The sequence below is a fragment of the Ranitomeya variabilis genome, chromosome 4, assembly GCF_051348905.1.
Source record: "Ranitomeya variabilis isolate aRanVar5 chromosome 4, aRanVar5.hap1, whole genome shotgun sequence".
Classification (NCBI taxonomy): domain Eukaryota; kingdom Metazoa; phylum Chordata; class Amphibia; order Anura; family Dendrobatidae; genus Ranitomeya; species Ranitomeya variabilis.
This window is the reverse complement of record NC_135235.1, coordinates 324,940,996-324,953,238: the sequence shown is the minus strand read 5'-3', so window position 1 is coordinate 324,953,238 and position 12,243 is coordinate 324,940,996. Positions and strand designations below refer to the sequence as shown.

The window sequence follows — 12,243 nt, the reverse complement described above, 5'->3', positions numbered from 1 at the left end:
AGTATCGGTATCGGAAAGTATCGGCCGATACCGGCAAAGTATCAGATCTAATCCGATACCGATACCCGATACCAATACAAGTCAATGGGACACCAAGTATCGGACGGTATCCTGTATGGTTCCCAGGGTCTGAAGGAGAGGAAACTCTCCATCAGGCCCTGGGATCCATATCAATGTGTAAAAGAAAGAATTAAAATAAAATATAGGGATATACTCACCTCTCCGACGCAGCCTGGACTTTACCGCCGTAACCGGGAGCCGTTGTACCTAAGAATGCGGGCTTGAAGGGCCTTAGATTACGTCACATCGCTCTGATTGGTCCGTAGCTGTCACGTGACCGCTACGCGACCAATCACAAAGCAGTGACGTCACCTAAGGTCTTTCAAGCCTCGGTCTTTCAAGTATCGGATCTCGGTATCGGAATTCCGATACCCGCAAGTATCGGCCGATACCCGATACTTGCGGTATCGGAATGCTCAACACTAATGAGAACCTTGAGCAAATATTGGCTACCAAACTCTTGTAGATAGTTTGGTTCATTCCCAGCACACAGCAGCTGTGATGGTTGTCACACGAGCTGCAGGGGGCAACATGGCAGAGGTGTTAGAGGTGCACAAATCAGAAGTGGCATTGGACAGAGGGGTTTTATGACCAGGTTGTGGAGTGATTTTGCAATGACCGCAGACTCGACAGGTACTGCAGCATCAATTCAAAGTGACAGGAGACAACATTTGTCCAGTATGGTTACGAACTATTTTTCCTCCCTTATCAATGTTCTCCCTTACACGTCATTCCCCTTTGATTATTGGGCATCTAAAATAGACACCTGGCCTGAGTTGGCAGAATATGCATTACAGGAGCTCGCTTGCCCAGCTGCTAGTGTGCTATCAGAAAGAGTATTCAGTGCTGCTGGTTCAATACTGACCGAAAAAAGGACTCGTCTGGCTACCCAAAATGTTGATGATCTAACCTTCATTAAAATGAACCAATCATGGATTTCAAATTATTTTACCCCACCTTCCCCTGCTGACACGTAGCTTTCCTGTAAAAAGGTCTTGCTTTTGGCCTCCTCTTACTGACTGCTCCAATTCCTCCATTAGCAGCTGCTGAATGTCCACCATAGGCCATTTTTACACCTCCCTAAATGGGCTGACTCCCCCCACGAGGCCGTGGTCAGCACTTGGCGCAAGCACCCGTGCGAGTGCTGTTTGCCTGGACAGGTGGGTGTGCCCACTTTTGGCCGACGGCACTGGCACAGGGTCCCTCTTAGTACAATGAAGTGTCTCTGGCGGTGGTGGTGCACACCTAACGTCAGACACACCATCGTAATATGAGGGACCCTGTGCCAGTACCGCCGCCCACGAGAGAGTGTTCCCGCCCCGCTCAAACAGTGCTCTACCACTTGCAAAACTTACCTCTCACTGCTCCACCACTGTTTAGTCTGTGCTGTTAAATCCTTCAATGGCACTGCTAATACAAATTTGTTGAAATGATAGATGATAATAAAAATGCCCTCCATTTAGACCTGTAAATACTGTGTGCGAACTACCACTGTCTGCTACTCAGCAGAGGAACCCACCCCTGTACCTAGCTTTGCCACCTGTTTATTTAGGAACATTTTTTTTGCAGACATTTAGCCCAATTTACTATTTTGGCCAACTTACTGTGTCAGCCACTTATTCCAATTGTCCTCCACCGAACAAAGCAGTGCCGCCAGTTTACTCCTGTTACCAGTTTAGAACTGCATTGAGCCTACTTTTTTATTTTAGGCCTACTAAGTCTGTCTGCGCCACTCCTTGCAATCGTCTTCCGCTGACCAAACCAATGCTGCCTGTGTACCTCTGTAACCTATTTTAAACTGCATTGAGCCTACTTTTTTATTTTAGGCCTAGTAAGTCTGCGCCACTCCTTGCAATTGTCCTTCGCTGACCAAACCAATGCTGCCTGTGTACCCCTGCAACCTATTTTAAACTGCATTGAGCCTACTTTTTTATTTTAGGCCTAGTAAGTCTGCACCACTCCTTGCAATCGTCCTCCGCTGACCAAACCAATGCTGCCTGTGTACCCCTGTAACCTATTTTAAACTGCATAGAGCCTACTTTTTTATTTTAGGCCTAGTAAGTCTGCGCCACTCCTTGCAATCGTCCTCCGCTGACCAAACCAGTGCTGCCTGTGTACCCCTGTAACCTATTTTAAACTGCATTGAGCCTACTTTTTTATTTTAGGCTTACTACCTGTGTCTGTCTGCGCCACTCAATACAGCTGTCCTCCACTGAACAAAGCTGAGCTTCAATCTTCAGGCTTTCGGCCTATATTTTGAATATGAAACTGCATTTGGCCTACTAGTTTAGTTGGGCCCTACTAACGGTGTCTGCCGCTCCTTGCTTTTCTCCACCACTTAACAAAGCTGAGCTTCAATTTTCAGGCTTTCAGCCTATATCAGATATTTAACTGCATTTGGCCTACTTGTTTGGTTGGGCCTACTAACGGTGTCTGCTGCTGCTTGTTGTTCTCCTCCACTGAACAAAGCAGTGCCGCCTGTTTACTCATGTTACCAATTTTGAACTGCATTTGGCTCACTTTATTATTTGGCCTTACTAACTGTGCCTGCCACTCATTACAGTTGTCTTCCACTGAACAAAGCAATGCCACCTGTTTAGTCCTGTTACCACATTTGAACTGCATTTAGCCTACTTTATTATTTGGGCCCACTAACTGTGTTTCCTTCTCATCCTGCCCATTGCCCAGCCACTGCTAGATGAGTCTGCTGGTACATTGACCCAGACCACTACATTCCCCTTGCACTCTACACAGCCAGAATCTGACCCTGCTGAAAGTCAGGTTCCCCTTCTCACATACTATACCACCTTACACGGGGACAAAGAGGAAGGTGCAGATGAAAGTGCAGGTTCCTTCATCAGGTAGGGGGGCATACTCGTTGGTGACATCACTGGCACAGGGCCCCTCACAGTACGCAAAAGTGTCTCTGCCGGTGGGAGGCGCCCCCACCGTCCAACACACCGCCAAACTTTGAGGGGCCCTGTGCCAGTGCCAATGCGAATGAGTGTGCCCCCCTGCTTGCTCAGGATCACAGCACTTGCAAAGTTGAAATACTTACCTCTCCCTGCTCCACCACCGTGACTTAGTCCGCGTTTCCTGGGCCCACGGAAAACTTGAGCCAGCCCTACCCCCCCTCCCCACAACTTTAGCCAAATGACCCCCAATTTTCAATGCCTAGCTATTATTATAAGGCAAATTAAAATTGACAAGCTTAAGTAACAAGAATTGATGTTTTTGGCATTAAAATGGGCACTGTAGGTGTTTTCCTGTCCTCCACTCACTGTCGACTTTGCTTCTCCATTGACTTGCATTGGGTTTCGTGTTTCAGTCGGATCCCCGACTTTTCGCAATAATCGGCTGATTTCACCCGACCCGACTTTTGACAAATTCGGGTTTCGCGAAACCCGACTCGATCCTAAAAAAGTAAAAGTCGCTCAACTCTACTCAGCACTCTTATGACAAAAATAACCCCAGATTGGTAACCACGATTATCATATCCTTTTATTTTTTTAAGTGGATCAATTGAGACTGAACATTACTTAGCACTTTTATTTGTTTATTCCCTATTGTATAAACAACATTAAATTAGCTTTTATCTTTAAAATGCTTGCTATAGGGATGAGTTTCTATTATTTTGATAATTATTATTATTGCATTCCTACTAACTAGATATTTTTAGCGCAAATTCTTTCAATTACAATGCTTTGATTACTATTGACAGTTTGGTGGCTGTTGTCTTGTATTTGCTGCTGAAACTCTTGTGCACTTTAGCGCCACTGATTACACTGGTCATCGCAATTTTTCTGGCAAAAGGTTTTAAAACATATTTTAAGTCAATTTTGGCTGCTGATTACGAATATGAACTCTGCTTTTGGCTATCACATCAGGATTTTGAGATATTTTAAATTTTTGATGAAAATTACTCCTAATGTTTTATGATAAAAACACATGATTTTCGGTACTAGGAATAACAAAGATTACACAGTCTATGTACAGCAAATCAAATATACTTACAGAATTAAACTACAAAATATAAAAACACATATATATGGCACACAGATGAATTATAAATGGCAGTTATTTGAACTTTCTTTTCTTGGCTGATCTGTGATGTACAGCTTCTGGGTTGTCTCTCATCAAGCTCCAGCAATAGTCAGCCATCATATGAGAGTCCCACCGGCCTTGATACCATTCTTCCATTGTTTTAATGTTCTGATGAAAACGCTCCCCTTGTTCCTCACTCACATCCCCAAGGTTCTCTGGAAAAAAGTCCAAATGGCTGTGTAAATAGTGAATCTTGATACTCATTCTACATCCAAGATTTCACAGACTCATTAGTAGCTCTTCCACAATCTCTTCATAGTTGTCTGCTTTCTTATTCCCTAGAAAATTCTGCATCACATTACAAAATGCATTCCAAGCTCTTTCTTCTGTCTCATTCATTGATGTGATAAAATTTGGGTCTCTCATAAGTGTTCTTATTCGAGGTCCATCAAATATTCCAGCCTTTTTCTTCTCTTCACTAAGACCAGGAAAAGTTGAACATATATAGTTAAAGCATTCTCCACTGTGATTGAGAGCTTTGACGAACAGCTTCATCAATCCAAGTTTTATGTGTAAGGGAGGAAAGACAATGTTCTTCCTATCCACTAGAGGATCATGGATGACATTCTTATCGCCAGATGCCAAACTCTGTCGCTGAAACCATTCAGTTTTCACCCAATGCTCTGCTGTAGCTCTACTGTCCCAGTAGCACAGAAAACAAGGGTGTTGTGTACCCTCCTTGCAGACCAAAAAAGAAAGTTAACAATTTTCAAACCAACACAAATTAACCACCCAAATTAAACTAAATTTACCTTAGTGAACCGTATAAACCGGCACTTTTCATGCACTACTTATATTTATCATGGAATTCATGAAAATGGGCTATATACCCATAGCGCAAAAACATGATGTGATAGATAAATTATAAGATAAGATTTGAATTCAACACCCTCAAATTAGTCTAAAACTGTTCTTATAGTCCATGACAGATTTTTCTTTTTTGTAGACCAGTGTTATTTACTTTATTGAGTATAGGTTTTTATTGTTTTATTACTTCACCTTGAACCCATGATCAAAACATTTAAAGGAGGGGAAACACTTTTTAAACAAAATTAGCAGAATGCAGTATGGATTTTGATGCATTCTATTCTGCTATTAAGTAATTATTTAGCTTCTCTAGTAGGACATCCACCCCACCCCTGTTTCATTGGTAGCTTATCTTCTCCATTTATCAGCATGTACATTAGAAGAGTATGCCAATGAAATAGTATTTTAAGTGATAGCCAGCTCAGTTTTACCAAATACTGAAGTAGCCAAATCAAATATGTTTGTTTATATGAAGAAATGAATAGGTTCCTGGATAGAGGAGTAGCTATCCATATAGTGTTTCTGTACCTTGCAAATACCTCGCACACTGGCCTAATAAGGCTGTTTTTATTTTTTTCAAATAGCACTATAGCTATACAGTCGATTGCAGCCTATGGAAGATGCTCATTAATTAAAAATTGATATGAACACCTACTTTGAAGCTTTGGGAAGCAGTGCAAAATGCGCGTCGGGGCAGAGGGACGCACAGGTCATTCACGGGCACACCACAGGTAAAATATGCCCAATCATTTTTACATTATATGTATTTGATTTGCTAGTAGTACGGTTCACATTTATACTATCAGCAGTCTTACTGAGTCTACAATGCCCCGGATAGTGAACTGTGTGTTGTCTAAATGCGGCACGTGCCTTCATCACAACCCATCTCAGCATACTCTCCGCCTCCTGTGACTGCCATTTCACTATGCCTGTCTCTACAGTTAGTTGCTTAACTTTGCAAAATTTTCAGGTCATTGTTTACATATTTGCACTTTATACTTTGGGATTTTTTCTCAAGGATTTCTTCTTTCTCGATCTACTATGTATTTTATTGTATTGGGTTTTACTATTTTTTCTTTAAATAGCTTGTGTTATGTTGTACCCCACAGTATCTGATCCCTCTTTTAATGATCTAGCACCTTTCTTTTAACATTTTGTTTTTAAGATTGTCATATTAATAAGTACTTTGGGTTACCATTGCATTAATTTCCTCTTAGTGACAAATTTTGTGATGAATGCATTGCATATGTACATTAAATGAAGATCTGTGCTTGTTGAAGTGTTGATTGTGTCCACTTTTTTTTTTTTTTAAAGTGTGTGTGTGTATGTATATATATAAAACTATATATATATATATATATATATATATATATATATACATAAAACTACATATATACATAAAACTATATATATACAGTATATATATATATATATATATATATATATATATATATATATATATATATATATATATATATATATATATATATATATATATATATAGGGTGGGCCATTTATATATATGGCCCACCCTGTATATTTGTGTAAAATCGAGTGTCATTAAAAATTTAAACTAGTCCCACAAAAAACAAGCCTGCTATGCCTTTGTCAACAGTAAAAAAAAAGTTACAGCTCTTGAATGAAACAGAGGGAAAAATGAAAGAAAAAACAAAAAAATACTCAATGCTTAATGCAGTTGTCTTACCTTGAGATATATAAGTCTGTGACTCAGACTCATGAATCCTAACATCCCGTGCAAAGAGGACTGTGAGGATTCTCCAATGTGGCAGGCGTGTGACCACAAACATGCGATTTGCATACATGGGGTCATGTGCTGTCTAGAAGTGCGCGGCTTCGCTCAATGCTCACCAAAACCGGAGAATCGTCACAGTGAGCAGTGCACGTGATGTGAGGATTCAAAAGTCTGCAGTCATATAAAGGGACTGCAAACTTGTAGCTTAAGACTGACCCCTTTAGTAAGTTAATTGATTATGCTCTTTTTATTAAATTTTTTTTATGATTTCCAATTGCCTACTCTTATTTGTGACTTGGCTACTTTCACTTTTTTTGCAGATCAGTTTGATTTGCTTGTAGCAGTGTAATACCATTTCATTTGCATTTTCTTTAAAAAAAAAGATAAAATATTATATATCTTTAATCCTTGTACTATAAAAATTATGCAGAAGTATAAAAAAACATTAAAAGCTGCGAATTATAGGAGCATTGTTATTTTCACAGTACATTCTGTATTACATGTTATGGGAAATATAGTATTATAAAACAAGCTGACATTTTACTAAGAATAATGTTATTTTAATGAAGCCTAACCAGTGTATGTATCTACTTTATTGCACAGAAGCTAAAAAGTCTGGATGAATCAATGCCCTTTGCCAGTGTCACAGCCACAAGATTGTACTGCTTCATTTTTCATTTTAGATGCTTATAATTGAGGAGCGGAAATTGCCCAGCAAACGTCCAGTCAACCTTAATATATCTCAATACATTGTCATATATCATTTTGCTCACAATGCCAAGCCATATTTCATCCTTAGACAATGTTTAGAGAGCATTCATGTGACATCTCACTTAAAGTGCCTATTTTTTTATTGCTATGAAGCTCCCAGACTCTTGTCTTAATGATACCTTCAAACAACCAGAAATGCAAAATTGCTACACTCCAACTTGCCATTCTGTCAGCCACTTATTTCTGCTTTATTGAACATTTCCCAAAGTTCCTCTGTGTCACTTAGTGCCACTTTCAAATTTAAGATAGGATTTTTTTTTCACAATTGCTGCAGCAGCTGGAGCTTGTAGAAACAAATCGAAGCATCTTCATTTTTAAGAGAAATGATCCGTTCAGCCAGCTGCCCTATTTCCATCATTCCATCAAAAAATCTCTGACAGATGGCGATGTTCACAGACACTGCTTCAAATGTTAGTGTTTTCTATCTAATCCATGGCTTGAGTGCCAAATGCTCTTACAGTGTTACTTGTTTGTAGATCATTTCACAAAGTGTTCGAGTCCACCCTAGTTTATGATTCTCTGGAAGGACAATCAATCAGAGAGTAATAGAAAGAACATCATCATGAATGCTATCTTTTTGTTTCTTTTATTTCCTGTCAGTAGTTCTAGTGTAAATCTGCTCTTTGGCTTCTGGCAAAAATGAAACAACAGCTGTTTTTTATCAATTAGCAATGCAGGATACAACCTGAAAAAACTCTGCCCAGTTCCAGTGCCAGAGTGCGATGACTGAACACACACAGCTAGGAAGAGTTTTTCTTAGTCCTGTGCCAGGCTTTGTTTTTACACTAAATCATTTAATGGTTATTAATGTAACACAATTTCCCATCGTTGCCATTTTCTCAATCACTCAGAAGTTAAGAATAGCAGTAGATTGCATAAAAACTGTTTTCAATATTAGACAGAAGTGCACTATATGGACAAAAGAACCGAGGCACATCGCTAAATCATTGAATTCAGATTTTGCATTCAGTCCCATTTTCACATGTCTATATAGTCAAGCAGTCTGCTTTTATAGACATTTGAGAAATAACTGGTTAGGTTAAAGAGCTCACTCAATTTTACCAAGCTACTGTAATAGGATTTCACCATTTCAACCAGTCAGTTTATGAAATGTCTTCCCTCCTAAATGTTCAGTGATCAATAGTTCCAAAAAGTGGGAGCTTTGGACTCTGGAGCAGTGGAAACATGTTTTGTTGGGTGACGAATCACAGTTTCTATTTGGCAACCTGATAGATGAGTTTGGGATTTGTGAATGCAAGAAGAACGTTACTTACCCGACTGCATTGGGCCACCTGTGAAGTTTGGTGAAGAAGGGATAATATAATGCTATAGGTTGCTTTTCAAGTGTTGACACAGACCTCCTAGTTCCAGTGAAGCAACATATTAATGCTTCAGCATGCAAAAACATTTTAGACAATTTTAACAACTTAGTGGGAACTGTTTAAGGAAGGCCCTGTTCTGTTTGATCATGGCTGTGATCCAGTGTGCAAAGCAAAATCCATAAAGTCATGGTTAGGTGAGTTTAGTGTGGAAGTACTTGACTGGCAACAAAAAACCCTAATCTCAACCCCATCCAAACCTTTGAATTGAATTATAAAGGAAATTGCAAGCCAGTCCCTATTCTCCAATATAAGTGTCTAACCTAATAAATGCTCTTCTCAATGAGTGAACAAAAATTCTGACAGACTCACTCCAAAGTCTTGTGGAAAGCCTTCATACAAGAGTGGTATCTATTTCAACATTAAATGAAGGACCAACTCCATATAAGGCCCTCGTCACACGTCCAAGTTTCCGGCATGTGTGGCATCCATTCTCATATGTACTGGAGAAACGTACACACGCACACCCATTATATTCTGTGGTCTGAATCACATGTGTCTGTGTGACCCACATGTAGACATGTCCATTTTTTTACAGCACCACAGATGACAATACGTACCGCACACATGCAGACATGCATCCTTGTGACATGTACCAGAATAAAATACAGAATAGAAATTACAGGTGTGTAAGTGTTAAAGATGTGAAAAACTAGAGATGGATAGATGATAGATAGATAGATAGATAGATAGATAGATAGATAGATAGATAGATAGATAGATAGATAGCTCTTGTGTGGTGGCAATAGGAGTAATGGGGCTTCTGATTGATATCAAGATGCAAGATCTCAGACACAGATAGCATATTACACCAACATCCTAGACTTGCCCATACCCAGTGGAGCTCCCCACTTAAATTGAATACTCCAAAGAGAATGGACCTTACAACCACCAATCACATCATAATAATAAAAAATATGTTAATAGAAAATATTTAAAAAAGACCATCAGTCACATATTTTACAAAGCAATTATAAGAACAAAGAAATTTGAATATGGTTACAGGTACACCCAAAAACAGGTGTCACATCACAAACACCTAAGCATGGGACAGAATACTCATAAATAAAGTAGAACCCTTTAAAGAAGAATTTTTTTTTACAAAGTGTCAGTGCACAAGGTTATTACAACCATAATGAAAGGTATTGGAAACTCCCCATTGACTCAGGTAAAATAAAATAAGTTTTTAAGGGTCTGTGACCACTAGAACAATCAATGTTTTCCATTAGGAGTTATTACCCATGTCTATGTCCATGATGTGCCCCATGCGCATTACACTAACAGCTTCCTCGGGGGGCCGGTGTCCTTGACCTGTAACCATATTCAAATGTCTCTGCTCTTATAATTGCTTTGTGAAATATGTGACTGATTGTCTGTTTTAAAACTTTTTCTATTAAAATATTTTTTATTAATATGATGTGATTGGTGGTTGTAAGCTCCATTCTCTTTTGTGTATTCAATTCTGGTTGATATCAGTTTTGAATTGATTTGTCAAAAATCACAGCTGGCATCATGCTCTGGAGTTAGTAATGGAGATGAATCTATCAGACACGCCTACTACTAGCCCAGTAATAAAAAACACTCAACAAATAGTTTACATACTGAATAAAAACTCCCCACACTTTTCCTGGCTCACCAATCCATTTAAAAAAAATGCAGGTCCGATGTAGTCCAGAAAATCCGATGTAGTCCACAAATGAAAACCTGAAAAATATAAAAAGAGAGGAGTAAAAACAAGACGCTGTCCCCAATTCACAAATTTATAAAAAAAAAGTTCCCATGCAGCTCCGATAAAGTCCAGTGAAGTCTGCAACATTTCCCGAATCAGGCCCAGGCGATGGTGAACAGCAGTAACGTTACTGACATCACCGCTCTTCACAGTTGCCGAGTACTGTCATCACCACTCATCATTTGGGGAGCAGCGTAGGAATTGTTGGACTATGTTGGACCTGCGTGGGAACTTTTTTCTTAATATATTTTTTTCATTTTGCATGGGGGTAACTACAGCAATTCAGAAGGGGTTGTAAAATACTATAATTTAATTTGCTCATTAAGTTCTGCACCTGTTCCTGAGAAACCATGATGATGTGACTTCCAGATCCTAAGTTACTGCTAAAGTAAGTTCAAAGCACAGAGTAAAGAGATTTCTCATCTGCTGTTCAGCTGTGCAGTGAGCACTAAATAGTTTTGTCATTGGCACCGCCTGTGATCCTCGGCAAGTTGGCAGTAACTGTAGAGATGCGCAGGGAGAGGGAAAAGAAGGGAGTGGACATTGCAAACTCCACTCAGAACAAGTAGTCTTATTTGCTGGTGGTTATAGCCAGAGGGGATGGACAGGCCTTCAAGAGTTCTGGATTACTCCCTTACAGTACACTGAGCCTCTGAGGAGCCAATGCCAGTACATAGAACATTATTGACTGCAGGGGAGTTTCAGGATAGCACATACTAGGCGAAGTGGGAAGAATGTTAGGAAGTGGAAATGGTGTGTGCAGTAACTTAGCCATCTTGGGATTGTGATGATGCTCTGTAGATGGAGTAGGTGGGCATAGACTGTGTGAGTGTGTGAGCTGTGGACAGATACAGCTCTGCCTTCTGGGACAAGTAGTGTAGAAACACAGAGGGAGAGCTGGCAAGAAGTTCAGGATATAAGCAAAACAAACAATGAGGATGGCTTCAATGCCGCTAAAGGGGAGTTAAAAAATAAATAACAGAAGTTATTTTGGGACTCATTACATGGACAACAGATCATTTTTCTGCCTGGAAACCCCTTCAAAGCTAGCAGAATACATGAATACATATTGTTAACCATCGTAGAGCAAATGAACAGGATGCAATATGCTAATTATGTAATATATACAGTAGATCATGCTGTTCTCAAACCCTTTCTTTAGATCCCATCAACTGTATGGTAAAGCCTTTACATTTCTATTGCTTAAAACTTCACTTTATGTTGATTTTATCAATCTAGAAATATTTCTCTATGTAAGTTTATAAGTCACTGTTTCAAATTGTTGTTGACCCTGATGCTGGGCATAATATGCATTGTTTTACACACAATTGGACATTTTTTATTTGTTAAAAATTGTGCTCTTGATTTGTATCTAGCGCTGAATGCACAAGGCCCATCTGGTTGTAATGTGCTGCTGCAGTGCAGTATAGTGCAACCTCCACCAGGGGGTGCTGGTGAGTGAAGAGAGGTTGCGCACACAGCATAGCAACACTGAGCAGCAGCACAGGTGTCACATTGCATTAGGGATCTGCAACGACGGAGGCAAGCACAAGCGAAAGGCCACAGGATTAACCACCTCTAAAAATTTCATAAGGGACAATAAACTTGGGACCCAACTTAGCAGAGGGAATCCTCAATCT

General features: G+C 39.7%; 1 long non-coding RNA gene across 1 annotated transcript in view; it reads right to left on the bottom strand.

Moving 5' to 3' along the window:
- LOC143768900 (uncharacterized) overlaps positions 1-12,243 on the bottom strand; it is a 67,962-nt gene that overhangs the window by 30,402 nt on the left and 25,317 nt on the right. Inside the window, exon 3 of the long non-coding RNA XR_013214108.1 lies at positions 10,511-10,578. This is a non-coding gene — a long non-coding RNA (uncharacterized LOC143768900). The remainder of the gene's footprint in view (positions 1-10,510; positions 10,579-12,243) is intronic.